General features: G+C 39.2%; 2 long non-coding RNA genes across 2 annotated transcripts in view; one reads left to right on the top strand and one right to left on the bottom strand.

Moving 5' to 3' along the window:
* LOC105737650 overlaps positions 1-15,245 on the top strand; it is a 182,170-nt gene that overhangs the window by 148,062 nt on the left and 18,863 nt on the right. The gene's annotated exons all lie outside the window — the stretch shown is intronic.
* Positions 2,852-6,041, bottom strand: LOC115830650. The gene is made up of 3 exons (XR_004026185.1): positions 5,968-6,041; positions 3,603-3,672; positions 2,852-3,012 (listed from the first exon to the last, which is right to left on the bottom strand). It is a non-coding gene; the product is annotated as an uncharacterized LOC115830650 (long non-coding RNA).

Below are 15,245 nucleotides of genomic sequence, written 5' to 3'. Positions count from 1 at the left end.
TATGTGCTGCTTAGCTGCATTTCAACTTCATAACGTGAGGACTATTTTTGCCTTGATATTGTTATATGATTAGAAATATGAGGTAACCTCAGAATAAATAATCTTATTCCTATTTCAGAAGAAAGACCAATAGAAGGACCAAATATGATATCGTCTCTATGCCATGTGTCATCTTCTGGTTATAATATAGTTTGTGGATTTCTTAAAATGGCCAAGTCAAGCAAAATACACATAGCCTGACCAATGTAGTGATATCATTAGCTTCTATATTCTAGACAATACATTTCAATTAGTTAATGCACTCAGAAGTCAACAAAGATTTAGTTGAAATCTAATGGAATTAGATTGAATGAAATCTATATGGAAGATATTCTACTGAGTGCTAGGGGAGTAAAAATAAATTAGAAATAGTGGTGGAAGGATATATACAAACAGGCAAGTGTTATTGCAGAAGTCAGAGCAAAGAACCGTGGCTGCACACTTTCTAGGAGGAAATCAGAGGTAGATGCTTGGGAGGTGTCAGGAAGGCTGAATATGGGTGTATCAAGAGTGGCAGAGGAGGAGAAGCACTTCAGGCAGAGGGAATACACAAGCACAAAAGCACAAAGCCTTGTGGTATCTTCAGAACAGCAGTTCTTTGTTGCTGGAGTAAAGATGTGTATGTACTAGAATAGAAGTCCTACATGGACATGAGACTGGAATGTGTCTTTTATACTAAATAATGAGCCTACCCTTAGTCCTAAATACCACCATGAGAACAGAGTTTATAAAGTTAGGACTGACAAATGCCCATGTGTTTATCTGAAGGTAACTGACAGCTGTAGGCAGAATGGACTGAAGTCAGGAAAATGAGAAAGCTGGTATAGAGGTCTAGAGACTGGAAACAGTGGGGCTTGAAAAAGGCAAGGACAATGGAGTACAGAAATAAAATTGGGTATTCAGGTGATGTCTTGAGATAGAATCAGCATGATTTAGTGATGCATTAAACATGGGACGGGAAGGGGAAATGTGATAATTCCAAGGCTCCTGGCTGAGATCCCTGTGGGCGGTATACCAATAACCAAAGAAAGAACAGAAGAGTTCAAACAGTTCCAGAGGGAGATTGGGAAGGTAAAAGGATTAGGCTTTGGCAAGCTGCATTTGAGGAGCATGTGGAATAGGCAGCTGGAGATGTCTAGCAGCCAATGAAAGTGCAACCTCAAATTACATTTGCTTTGTAAGCAATCATGACCCAACATCAATTGACATTCACATCTTTTAGGATGTGTATTGTTATCAAGCACTTTTCCCACCCCTCCCATTATACTGAAAAAAGCTTTTTATTATCCTAATTGGGAAACTTATCTAATTTTCTTATAAAATTTTATTTTGTAGGTTTCTGTCAAGATAATTTTGCATCTTGATAGACAGAAAACTTGTTGGTTAATCACAGATTTCAGCTTTTTGCTATTCACAGTCTGATATTCTGGCACTATTTCTTTACCCAAGTGGTTAAAAATGTTGAGCAGGACCAAAAGCAAACACTAGGGCTCACCAGCACCGAGGAGTTGTGATTATTCCACATTCGTGCCATGCCTTCACCCCTAATCTGCTTACCCTTTTCTACCTTGCTTTTGCTCCAGAAATTTGACTGTTACTGACTACATAAATGGAGCACCTTTTCCCTTTGGCTTGTGGTTGGATCTGCCAGTGGTAAGATACAGGAAGGGGATCTGAGAGTGGAAGCAGGGAGAGGTCAAGATACTGTTTTCTCTACTCTCTGTCTTCCTCAACTTTGGGGGCTATGTCAGTGGTTGCTTTTGTCATGCTCTCCTCCTTTCTTGACTCCAACTGTCACTGGGCTCTAGTGACATCATGATCTCTCTTTAGCCTCTCATGCCCATGGGCAGTAATGGGTTCTGAGTCCTTCGGTACCTCAACATACTTGTTGGTTCCCTTGGATCCACTCACATCTATGCACAAAGACATTCTATCCAAAATCTCAGTGGAGCATCTTGTTTTACTGCCCTGGTCTGATGAATACACTGCCACTGAATATGACATTTTAGATGTCTCTATTATGTGATTTTTCAAAATGATACAATGAAGTTATTATTATGGAGAACTTATAATGTTTCACTTAAATAATTCTTCTATCATCACAACACTATTTGTTACTACAAAATGATATAGTATAATAGCTTCAAACAATTTAAGGGGAAAAACCCCAGCTGTGATCAGAGAGTGCACAGTGCACACACACTCCAAACCCTCACCTCCATTAGTTCGTTATTTAGTTGTTATTTCCCCACTGTGAAAATCATGATATAAGTCAAGAGTAGCTGTCTGAAGTAGAAATGATATACCAACTTATAAATGCCTCATCGAGGGTAATCATTTGTAATTTAGTCATATGAGGTCACTCCACAGCCCCAGGGTGCCCTGGGCACTGTTTACTACGTAATGAGCAACTAGGTTACTCTAATCATAGCTACTACCCATCAAATGTGATCCAGCTAAAAGAGATTCAGGTGTTTACAATCTCAATCTTATTGTTTGCACTAATGTTAGTAGAAAGACGAATGTATTTGGCCTCAAAAGCTTAGGAGTAAGGGTCTCTTTCTTGCCCTACTAAGGGTGGGCAAGGGCTCAGCTGCTCAGACCATAGAAGCAATGTTCTAATAGTTAGGGTTCTTGGAAGATTCTCTATTTGTTATTTAAAACACATCAGTCCCTTGCAGGGTTCTTGGAAGATTCTCTATTTGCTATTTAAATCACATCAGTCCCTTGACTGATGTATCAAATGTAGTGAATTAGGGATGATGGGTAGGGAGAGGGGGCTAGAGGGGAGGAAGGACATAATTACTTTAAACTCTTCTGGTGTAGAAATTTTCATCATGGTCCATTCTTTTCTTCCACCATAGGATATTCCTCTTCCAGTTTTCTGAGAACATAAATGGCTGTTTGGTCACATCGAAAAATCCCAATCTCAAAGCCAAAGGCATTATTAAGAGCCAGTATGATGCTAGAAAGCTGAAAAAAAGAAAAAAAAAAAAAACTGAAGCCACTTCTGCCAGGATCAAATAGTAACTTGTCAGTAGTGGAGCAACATTTAGAAACGTGGCTATGTCTGTTACTCAGACGGTGACATGATAGGGAAATTCCATGTGGTAATAATCTTCATTTATTCTCAGAGTTGTGAAAACAGTACATAGCTTTAAGTGCTTTAACAATGCTTTCTTAAAAGGTTATGTTATGTAGATGATGTTCAATGAAATTAGAAAGGCTTTCCTTGTATAATTAGATGTCATATTCCTCAAAATGGAAATTTAGGGCTTTCTCTGTTAGAAATTTTTTAAAAAGGCTTCAGGAAGTCTTTTGGAAATTTTTAAAAAAAGGCTTCAGGAAGTCTTATGTGTCTATCTTTTAAGAATCAGTTGAAATACTTTTATTACTCACGTTGAGATTGCTTAGTTCCCATGATGAAATTTGGGTATAACATTATTAATAAGTTAACTGTCTTTTTCTTAAAGCTTTGAAGGCACCAATATTATGTTTCTATAAAAATCATATTTTTCCTGTTACTTTCTGTATTTTTCTACAATCTCTTAGAGTAAAATTACCTTGATCTTCTCCTTTAATGCTGTCTTCTTCATTTTTTTGCTTTCTTCTATTGAATTTTGCTTTCATTGGCTAAAATAGAGAATAGAAATTTTAAAAAGATTGTAATTTACACTCATCGAGCACTTGCTATAAGGCATGCACTATGCCGACCCCTTTGCATAATAGCCTACCACAATTTGGTTATTCCAAGATTCTATGGAAGAGTGTCCTACTTTAAATTAAACATTTTTAGGACTTAGAGAGTTAACTAACTCATGTAAACTAACACAGTCAGCAAGTGTTAGAGTTGAGATTAGACCTCAAATTCATCTGAGAGCAATGTTTTCCAGTCTTATAAAAAATTTGTTACTACTTGTAATTATTTCATGACACTTTGTGTTTCTTGCTCAAAGTAAAAGCAAAAAAGAAAAAAACACTGCACAAAAATAAATCTTGTGGAACATTTCACATTTTGCTTCTTAAAGCAAAAGTTAATTTACATTTTATGTTTGTGTCAACTGATTGACCATTTTCCCCTCGGAAGCTCAAAGGTTTAAATTTCTCTTTAAAATAGCTTAAACCCTTCAAAGATGAAGAAATAATTTCTAACTCCATGTTTCTGATTTATCACTTAAAGCATTCTGTATTCTACATATGCCTCCTAATTTTTTTAATTGGGGAAAATCATCTTTTTCCCCTAATTGCAAAACCATCTTAAAATATGACATATTTTTATTCATTGATTATCAGTAGAGCAATCTATTCCATGAATTATACAATTTGTATAAGTTTATCTTTGAAATTGAGATTTTTTGCTTTTGTTGGATATACACTATAAACCAAAATTTGATGGATTCAATAAATTAGATTTCAGCAAGCAACCTGCTTGTGAGGAATAAAGGACCAAATTGGTCAGCTCACTGAAGCAGTAGTGGATGTAATGGTGCCCTCATGGCCATTCAGTAAATCAATTTCCTGATAAATCTTTGCTTACAGAAAATATTTTAAGTATCAAGACAATATACCATATATTGGCCTAGATTCTCTATGGCCATCTCTCAAGAGGAAGTTTGACCTGAAGCTTTGAGAGTTTGTTTGAAGCTTTGAGATATTTCTTGGACAAGGATAGTATAATATAGCCCTTGTATAGCAGTCGTCTTATTCCTGATTATTAGAGGGCTAGATTACAGTATAGATTACAGGCTAAAATTTAGGTATACCATTAGTGAAGGACACAGTTTAGCGTAGAGGTTAAAAATGATGGCTCTATAGTAAAGCTGGATTCGAATCCTGGGCTTACTACTTATTCTCACTGTCACCTTAGACAAATTACCTAATCCTTTTAAGTATTCATCTTCTCACTCTACATAGATTAAGACTCTACCAATCTATGCAGAGCATAGAAAATGGTCTATGTCTGGTACTTAGCACAGTGTCTGTTCTGCTTTGACTTGGCCATTAAACACAACATCTGTAACCATTAATGCAGCAAATTAGCCCATGCTGCTAACAAGTGTATGGTTATGTGGTCAATGCTCTATGGAGGCCAATCAGCCTTACTCTGATTCACGGCCTCAGCTTTACTCAGCAAGGGCATAAGTATGCCAGAATAAATCTATACCCATTACTGGAGAAAAAAATCAAAATGTCTGCCCCATGGCTGGTCAGTCAGTAAGGTCACCTTCATACACAAAGAGCAATATTAATGTTAAGTCCATCTGCTCAAAAATAAAATGTTCACCTGCAGTTAACTTTGAGGATTGGGAGAAGTAAATGAATTAGCAGAATCTTATGAAAGAGCAAAGTTAGATTGGAAAGGAAGTTCACAGTGAGTAGATTTCAAGCAGGAGCTTGGTGAGGCTACTGCCACAGAACTAGTTATAAGAAGGACTAAATATCACTGGAATAATTTGGATCTGTGATGTCAATTAAACCATACTGTCACATGAAATTCCTTACAAAATGGGAGATATGTAAATTGGTTCCCTTTCCAATAAAGAAGCACTCTTGAGTAGAAATTAAAAACAAAGCCAAAAGATAAACACTCTTTACTGGTGATTATTCCACTCTCGCCAAATGTTGTATAAATAATAAAATGATATTAGTTTCAGATTATCAGCTTGCCAGAGGCACAGAACAGCAAAAGCAAACATCTCCCGGTAATGTGGTTTCCTTGATGATGTATGAATATAATAGCGAGGTGCTAATAGGAAGAGAACCTATGAATAAAAGGATTTGATTTTTTTCTGGTTTCTGCTGTTGGCGAATCCTTTGGCATAGGCAGTGTAAGACATACCTTGATAAGTAGTGGGGATGATGCTTTACTGAATTAGTCTGGTGAGAAACAGACCATAATATCATAATTTACTTATCACTTGGGCTTACCTCAATTTTAGAGCTCTTGACAGCTACAAAAACTCATCAGGTTAACTCAAAAATCAAATTATCATCTTGCTTGCCTGGAGAAGGAGAACAAGCACATTCATTATCATTTATAATTTTTTTAACAACACAGATTAACAATAAAGTAGTATCTCACATCTTTAAAGTATTTTACACTCTCTTGGGTGCTTTCACTTGCAGTAGCTCTCTGACACGCAGAAGTCAGGAGAACCAAGATTACCTTCCTAACTATGCAGCTTTATGGAGACCAGGATGAGTTAACAGGAGACATGGTGAAGGGTGCCTTCATAAAAAGCCCAAATCACAGTGTCAAGTGTACTCGGGAAGGACTCACAGAATTAAAACACATTTTCTTCCTGACAAAAAAAAAAGCCGAAACTATTTGGCCCACCTCTGCAATTGAAACCACAGTTTCTTCCCATTCACAAAGGCTGTATTTCCCTTTATTTTTCTTCCACTGTGCTCCTTTTTTCAAAAAAACTCATCTGACAGCGAGATCAGGAGCCTCTTGTGGCCACAGAAACACCCAAAGTGCCTGCACCAATACAGACTTTCACAAACATCAAATATGAGAGGAATAAAAAAAATGAGATTTTTTTTTCATTTGGTCTTTACTGAATCTTCAGTCATTTTGGGCACATGACATTACTTATTTGTGTCAATTCTTGCCCCCTTTCCCCCAACCTTTTCCTTCCATAAGTCCTTCAAGTATTTGCTCAAATCTTACCTTCTCAGGGAGGTTTATCTTTTGAAACTTGCACATCCCTTAACATTGGATGTGTGTGTGTGTGTGTGTGTGTGTGTGTGGTGGGGGGTGATGATCCCATCTCACCCTAAATTTTTTCATCACCTTCTAAGGTAGTATATAATTTTTGTATTTATGTTTGTTGTTCACTATCCATCTCCCCTCACTAGAACGCAAACTCCAAGAGGGCAGGGATCTTTGTTTAGTTCACTGATGAACAAGCAAAGAAATACATGTTGCGGGGAAGAACAAACCAATGGTTTTCTTTTGTCCTTCTTACAGGTAACTCAATACTAATAAGCATCCCAACCAACTCTCATTTTAAACTTGTAGGAGATGGCCAGGGAAAAATGTTAACATGCATGTGCTGAACACATCTTATTTTGCAGAGAGGAATAGAAGCCTTATTTCAATAGAGATGTGAAAAAGCTGCTGAAGGTCTAGCACAGAACTTACTAATAGTGTGTAACAAATTATTGGGTTTTAGAAATTCAATTTAGTTCTCAACATGTGCCGCTTCACCACCTGCATATACATGAGTCACACCCACACCCGCTCTCTCTGCCAGCTCCACCTTTTATCCTCCCCCTCATTAGCCAACACCTAATTACATACTAATTGGCTCAGAGAACACAAGCTTGTTATTGCACTAAAAACACTCAGAGCTCCCCCACAGACAGATTCTCATGAAAACCAAATATAAAAGGAGTTGGCCCACTGCCTGGTTTTCATTAGGACTAAGCTAGATTCTTCTAGGTCCCGGCCACACAGATTAGTGTTTGTTTATCAGGCTTCTCCTAAGTCATATTTTTCAGGGGCACACTTCAATACTCGGTACCAGCCAATGGGACCAACCAGATTTGAGTCTGTCATGCGGGCAGCAATTTCAGACAGAAAGGACCTTTATAGATGACCTTAATCGTTATGTGAATGGTTCATTAGACAGAGACACCTGCAGATCACCGGAACATTTGTTCATTAAGCTTACTATTGTTCCCCTTATGTGATCCCTGAACATCAAAGTGTTCAAACTGCAACTCTCTAGGATTAGATAAACTGACTTTATAAATATATTAGGAACAAGAACATGTAGCTCTCTTTGCTGAAATTCATTTTTCTTCCAATGGAAAACACACCAAACCATTCCTACCATCAAAACACAACGAAATGAGCTGCGACTAATGACAGAATATTAGGAGTCTGAGTAGAGATGCAGTTTTGTGCAACTGTGGGTTTCTTTTTTTTTTCCGACTAGAATCTGGTACTGTAATTACCAGTAAGGATAGGTTCAGACACCTGGAGGAGGAGACAAAAATATAGAACAGAGTGTCCACATTGGCTGCATACTACTCTCCCACACTCACCTAGTGTGGGCGAGGTGGGGGCGGCACCAGGGAGAAGATGCTTGCCATGTTCGGAAATGGAATGCCAAATCAGGGCAGGAAGAATTAAGAACAAGGAGGGAAGAAACCCTTCAAGCTACATCTGTCTCCCAAAAGGAGCCACAGACCAGCTCCAACTGCACATATAAAGGAGATGAAGAATTTTGGAGAAAGTCCACTGCAAATTGTTGTTGCTTTGCTTTGTATAATTTTTTTTTTTTTTTTAGACGGAGTCTCGCTCTCACCCAGGCTGGAGTGCAGTGGCGTGATCTCGGCTCACTGCAAGCTCCGCCCCCGGGTTCCCGCCATTCTCCTGCCTCAGCCTCCCGGTAGCTGGGACTACAGGCGCCCGCCACCACGCCTGGCTAATTTTTTTTTTTTTGTATTTTTAGTAGAGACGGAGTTTCACTGTGTTAGCCAGGATGGTCTTGATCTCCTGATCTCGTGATCCACCTGCCTCTGCCTCCCAAAGTGCTGGGATTACAGGCGTGAGCCACGGCGCCCGGCCTGTTGTTGCTTTGCTTTGATGGTGTGAGGCAGGGGCTGAAATATGGATTCCCTACTTGGATAAGCCGAGATTCTCAGAGTATTATTTAATCAAACTTCACTGCAATGCAGAGATCTCTTACACAATATCTGTGTCAGATTATTATTCTATCTCTGAACAACTTTAGTAGGGGGAAACCTACTTGATAATCCAGTCCTTTTGAGGAAAGGTTGCATTTATATATACACCTTTAAGTATCACAGATACCACAACAAACAATTGCATGAGTTTATGTTCTTTTTCATTTAAACCTCATGCTATAAATTCCACATTCTAAGTATTGTTAATATTGTTACTATTATAAATGAATAAACAAATAATTAATGTACAAAGGGTGGTACACAGTATCCAACACATGGTAAGGCCTCAATAACTATTAGTTGAGTCAATAAATCTTTTTAAAGCACAGTGCCAGTTTCATATGTGCTGGAAACTTATTTGGTGAATATATTGGCCTGGGTTCTTAGTTACAGACAATAAAACCCACTTTAGCATGTTTAAACGGAGATAAGAGGCATAAGCTGCATAAAATCATTGAGTAGCCTGAAGAAACAGACTCTTTGTTTCCAGGAAAGCCCCAAACCACACCACACAATTGGGCTTTTACGTGTGCTGCTGCTGGATCCAATGGTTCAGGGTGAGAGAGTTCCTGCTGCCTGCTCTGGAACCATGCCAAGTCTGCCAGGGTGTGCATGGCTGACTGAATGCCTTTCAGCTCTTTCTCTCCACTCTTAACTACATTTCAAATTAAAACCCTGCATGAGTGTGTCTGATTGGTGGACTCTAACAAATCAGGAACCTCCTCCACTGGAACCTTAGAAATAGACTTTTTAACGTTTCATCTGTCTAAACACATCAAGTGAGTTGACTATTCACATCATCTGCCACAGTGGGGTGGGAGCTGTGAGCACGGACCTGAGCAATAGCTCATGAGGACAAATGGACTTGGGCAAACTGACTTCTTCCCAGGCCATCAGCAGTATCTGAGCAATCTGAGATGAATCCCACAAATTCCTAAGATTTGCAAACAGTATGAACTATTCCACCAACCTCTTCACCCTCTTGTTCTCCTAACATGATGAATGTGTGATTCATCATGATCTGGTCCTGACATTCACTTCTGCCTATCCTTACCTAAAAATTAATATCAACACCTGCTTGGAGTCCACTGAGCAAATATATTGCCATTTCTTGTCTTTACATCTTTATTTTTATTATCTCTTTGCTTTATTTCCCTTTTTCTTTCTGTGAGTTTTCCTGACTCAAGGTCAAGTTTGGGCATTACCTCTACTAGAAAGCCTTCCTTAATTCTCCAATACTGGGTCAGTTGTCTCTGCCATAGTATCAAGTGCATTATCTTTGTACTTGTAATATTTAATTATCATCATCACTTTGTGGGTGCATGTCTCTCTCATTGTATTGTGAGTTCCTTGAAGGACAGGTCCACAAATTATTCATCCTCCTTTTGCATTGTGAGCTCGTTGAAGGACAGGTCCACAAATTATTCATCCTCATGTTGAAATATAGTGTCTAACAGTATTCATCAGGGATGGATAACTCCTTTAACAAACAATATGAACATTGCAATGGCTTGACTCAGTAAATATTTATTGAATAAACATCTATTGCTTACTCACATTATAGTTCAATTTGAGTCAGTGGAGGCTATGCTCCACCCAGTCATTCAGGAACCCAGGCTATTTTTATTATTCAACTCTGCCATATTTTAGACTTCTATTTTCTTTTCCTTTATAAAGGAAACAGAAAAAGAAAAAAATAAAGAATTGTGGCAGAGGTATACTACTTTTTAGGTGGTAGACCTGGAAGAGGTATATATGACTTCTGTGTATGTTCCTTTGACTAGAACTTAGTCTCTTGTCCCAACCTAACTGCCAGGGAGTTGGAAAATGAAGTCTAACTGTGAGGTCAGGAAGAAGAAGAAATGTCATTTAGTTAATGCACAGGATTACTTATACCACAATACACATTTCTGGCCACCAAATATCATTCTTTCTCTCACAGGAGAGACAACTCAAAGTCTCATTCAATCATGGTGTACAGCTCAAAGTTCAGAATCTCTTGGTGATGCTCAGTTCTCTCCACCATGATCCCATAAGTTAAGAATTAGAAAGACAAGTTTTTTACAAGTGCCACCCCACTCCAATCTTATGCACCCAATGTACAGTGGTACAACAAGAACAAAATAACTTCAATAATATCTCCCATTCAGAAAAGTGAAAAATAAAAGATGCAGCAGTAACTTATTCATAGCATATAAAAACCCTTTGGGACAGGGGTCAGCAAATATTTTCCCCTCCCTCCCTCACTTCTTCCCTTCTTTCCTTCCTTTTTCCTTTCTTCCTTTTTTTCTTTCTTTCTTCCTTCCTCTCTCTTTTTCTTCTCTCTCTCTGTCTCTGTTTCTCCTTTTGAGATAGGATCTTGCCATGTTGCCCAGGCTGGTCTTGAACTTCTGGGCTCAAGCAATCCTCTCACCTCAGCCTCCCAAACAAATGCTTTCCTAAAGAACATTCAGTTCGTATTTCCTAAAATGGCCAATATTTTAGTTTTGCAGGCTACATATTGCCCACTGCAATTACTCAACTATGTCATTGTAGTTCAAAAGAAGCTATGGAGAATACATAAAGCCCAGCTATATTTCAATGAAGCTTTATAAAAACAGTACACATGCACCTGGCCTGTAGTCTGCAGATCTATGCTTGAGACAAACATTCTGAAGTCTGTCTAACTTAGAGATGGGGAGAGTTGCTTGATTAGGGCCTGATCTCCCTTTCTGGGAAGAATTCCAGTGTCCGTTTTTCCTCCACAACATCTGGCTCAACAGTAAGAGATTTTTTTTTGGTTTATTATTCTAGTAGACCATATCTGAACTGGGAATTGAGGAATATGCACAACTTTCTCAACTGCTTCTAGCCAGAGCAAGTGGAAAGCATAAAATTTGTTTTATAGTTCAGACCATCAAAGACTCGTGGTGTCTTTGGCAATATGATTAGAAGCCTAATCAGTAGGCTTCTGATTTATTTGGACCCAGTCAGTTCCACATGTAAATGACTGTATAGAACTTTTCTAATCATAGCTGTAAAATATGCCTTATTTTTAAGTTTATTTTCCTCATGTCTTTCTCAGTTTAATAAATTACCTTAATATCATCCAAAACAATGATTAGGAAGACCACACTAGTGCTGTACAGTTGGGTTTACTGTAGGGTTGATCAACTGAGAATGTTTCCTGTTGCCTTGTTGGTCAAGATCTTTTAATTTTTTATCTTACTAACTGGGATCTGAAGCAATCAGCTGTTCTAACTCTAGAATGCTTCATATTTCTGGACTCTGTATTCCCTTTCATTTCTGCTTAAAAATCAGACACTGAAAACCAATGACAATAAAAATATAGTGATAACTCTAATGCTAATCACTTCCCCTAGAGCAACAGATTCAATAGGTATATGGATTATTAATAAATTCCTAGGGCTGCCATAACAAAGTATCACAAATTGGGTGACTTACAACAATAGAAATTTATTGTCTCACAGTTATGGGGGCTAGAAGTCTGAAATCAAGGTGTTGGTAGGGTTGGTTTCTATTGCAAGGGTCTGAGGGAAAGTCTGTCCCATGCTTCTCTCCTAGCTACTGGTGGTAATCAGCAATCCTTGATGTCCCTTTGGCTGTTGATGCATCGCTCCAACCTTTACTTCTGTCTTTGCATGGTGTCTTCCGTATGTGTCTTCACATCATCTTCCCTCTGTGTATATGTATCTCTGTCTGTGTCGAAATTTCCCTCTTCTTATTAGGACACCAGTCATGTTGGAATAGGGCCTACTCAAATAATCCCTTCTTAACTTGAGTGCAGCTACAAAGATCCTAGTTCAAAATAAGGTCACATTCACATGTACTAGGGATTAAGACTTCAACATATTGGCCCAGCGCGGTGGCTCACGCCTGTAATCCCAGCACTTTGGGAGGCCGAGGTGGGCAGATCACAAGGTCAGGAGATCAAGACCATCCTGGCCAACATGGTGAAACCCTGTCTCTACTAAAAATACAAAAAAAAATTAGCCAGGCGCAGTGGCAGGTGCCTGTAGTACCAGCTACTCAGGAGGCTGAGGCAGGAAAATCACTCGAACCTGGGAGGCAGAGGTTGCAGTGAGCCGAGATTGTGCCACTGCACTCCAGCCTGGCAACAGAGCAAGATTCTGTCTTGGAAAAAAAAAAGAAAAATACTTCAACATACTTATTTTGGGAGACACAATTCAACCCATAACAGCATATCATTTGCCTTCCAAGTTATTGCAGGTGACATTTTTTTTTGTTTTTGTTTCTTGTGAGACTGAGTCTCACTCTTTTGCCCAGGCAGTAGTGCAGTGGCATGATCTCAGCTCACTGCAACCTCTACCTCCCAGGTTCAAGCGATTCTCTTGTGCCTTAGACTCACGAGTAGCTGGAACTACAGGCATGCACCACCACACCAAGATAATTTTTGTATTTTTTTGTAGCAGTGGGGTTTCACCACGTTGGCCAGGCTGGTCTTGAACTCCTGGCCTCCAGTGATCTGCCTGCCTTGGCCTCCCAAAGTGCCAGGATTACAGGTGTAAGCCACTGTGCCCGCTGCAGGTGACAGTTTTACCAAATGTTTTTGACACTGCATGAATTATCAATATTCCAACCTCCAGTATCATTTTCCTTACCATGCACTATCTGACTGCTAAGCCAATTTCACATATTTTAGGTTTTGTTTTGGCAGCACCCTTTTCTTTTCTTTTTTTTTTTTTTTGAGATGGAGTGTCACTGTCACCCAGACTGGAGTGCAGTGGCACGACCTTGGCCCACTGCAACTTCTGCCCTCTGAGTTCAAGCAATTCTCCTGCCTCAGCCTCCCGAGTAGCTGGGATTACAGGTGCCTGCCACCGCGCCCAGCTAACTTTTTGTATTTTTAGTAGAGACGGGGTTTCACCATCTTGGCCAGGCTAGCCTTGAACTCCCGACCTCGTGATCCCCCCGCCTCAGCCTCCCAAAGTGCTGGGATTACAGGCATGAGCCACCGTGCCCAGCCGGCAGCACCCTTTTCAAGCAATGAATCTCTCTTATCAAGCAAGATAGGTTGACTGCATAACAATGCCAAAATTTCTGTTGTTAACCCAATAAAAGTTTATTTCTCACACTACATCCAATGTGGACCAGTGGGATGCTCTGCTCCACACAGTCATTAGGGAATCCAGGATCCACACATCATGTAGCTCTGTCATCCTCTGTTCATGCTCCTCTGCTTTCAGAGGGTGGAGAGAGAAAAGTATGGAGGAATGAAGGTTGGAAAGTAAAGCATGCTACTCCCACTGGTATTTGAGTAGCCAAAATGAGTTACACATCCCAAACTAGCTGCAGGCAAGACTCAGAAATGTGAATAAATTGTGTGCCCAGGAGGGAAAGAAAGAGAGCTTGGTAAACACACAGCCTTGCATTTGCCACAAATACTTTGAAAATATCTGAAATATGCTTTTGAACAAATTATTTTAAACAAATGAGTTTCAACAGGTTCAAGTCAGTTCCTAACATTTGTTAATATTTGTGGCATCTCATCTGAAGGGACAAGGTGGTATATATACTATCAAGACTTCTGGCTAGCCCTGGCACCTCGTTTGTATCTTGAGTCCAGCTGTGAATCTGGGAGAGGCCTAAGAGTCTTTTCTGACCCCATAGTTAAGCAATAGCTGGGAATGAGAATTCCTCATATCTTAGCTGAAGTTTGAGGCAAAATTCTAAACAAATGTAGATGGGTATGAAGAAATGTAAAAGATATGAATAAACCAAGGCCAGAAAGAAGTTAGGAAAAGAGATTAGGTATTAGATAGAAAGCTTCGGTTCAATTCTAGAATTCTACTTATCTGCATCTATTCACCCATCCATCAAAGAATGACTTTCAGATCCCTCTGATAATAGCCCACTTCCAACCTAAATTTTCATTGGTTTTAAGTCTGGGTAGAGACAAAAATGCAAGTTAATAGCTATTTTCCAGCTGAGCTGGAATGGTCAACTATTTTCATCATTATCGTTGCTAGATATTTTCCCCAAGTGTCTCATCTTTTGTTAGTCTACCTTTCATGGGGCCAAATTTCAGATAGGTATCTTGTTATCTTGTCTCATTAAGCCTTATTTCCAAGCCTCCTATGATAAGATGTCTGTCAGAATTCCTCATATGACATGGTATCTGTACCCTTCTTCCTGTCACTCTCCTAGGAATATGCTTTAATTTTCAAACTTCCTACTAAAATTTAGAATCTGGAAATAAATTCAGGTTCCTGTATGTGGCTGGACTATGGCAGAATATTATAGGAGTGTTGTTTTTCTTTGTATACAGCACCACTTTTCATTGTTTTGACCCCACCCTCAGTATACAATTTCTAAAAAAATTTGTTGCTTGGGACTCAAAATCACATCGGTCATCAAAAACCTGGAGATTTAAAGCCTTCCCTCAGTGCTGGTATGATAATGGACACTAGGAAAACATCATTCCTATGCTTTGCCGTCCAAAGTGAAGGCTACAAAATTTGTAGTACATACCACAAAGAATGTCT

This window comes from Nomascus leucogenys, chromosome 16, assembly GCF_006542625.1.
Source record: "Nomascus leucogenys isolate Asia chromosome 16, Asia_NLE_v1, whole genome shotgun sequence".
NCBI classification, from domain to species: Eukaryota; Metazoa; Chordata; class Mammalia; order Primates; family Hylobatidae; genus Nomascus; species Nomascus leucogenys.
This window is presented reverse-complemented; position numbering and strand designations above follow the sequence as displayed.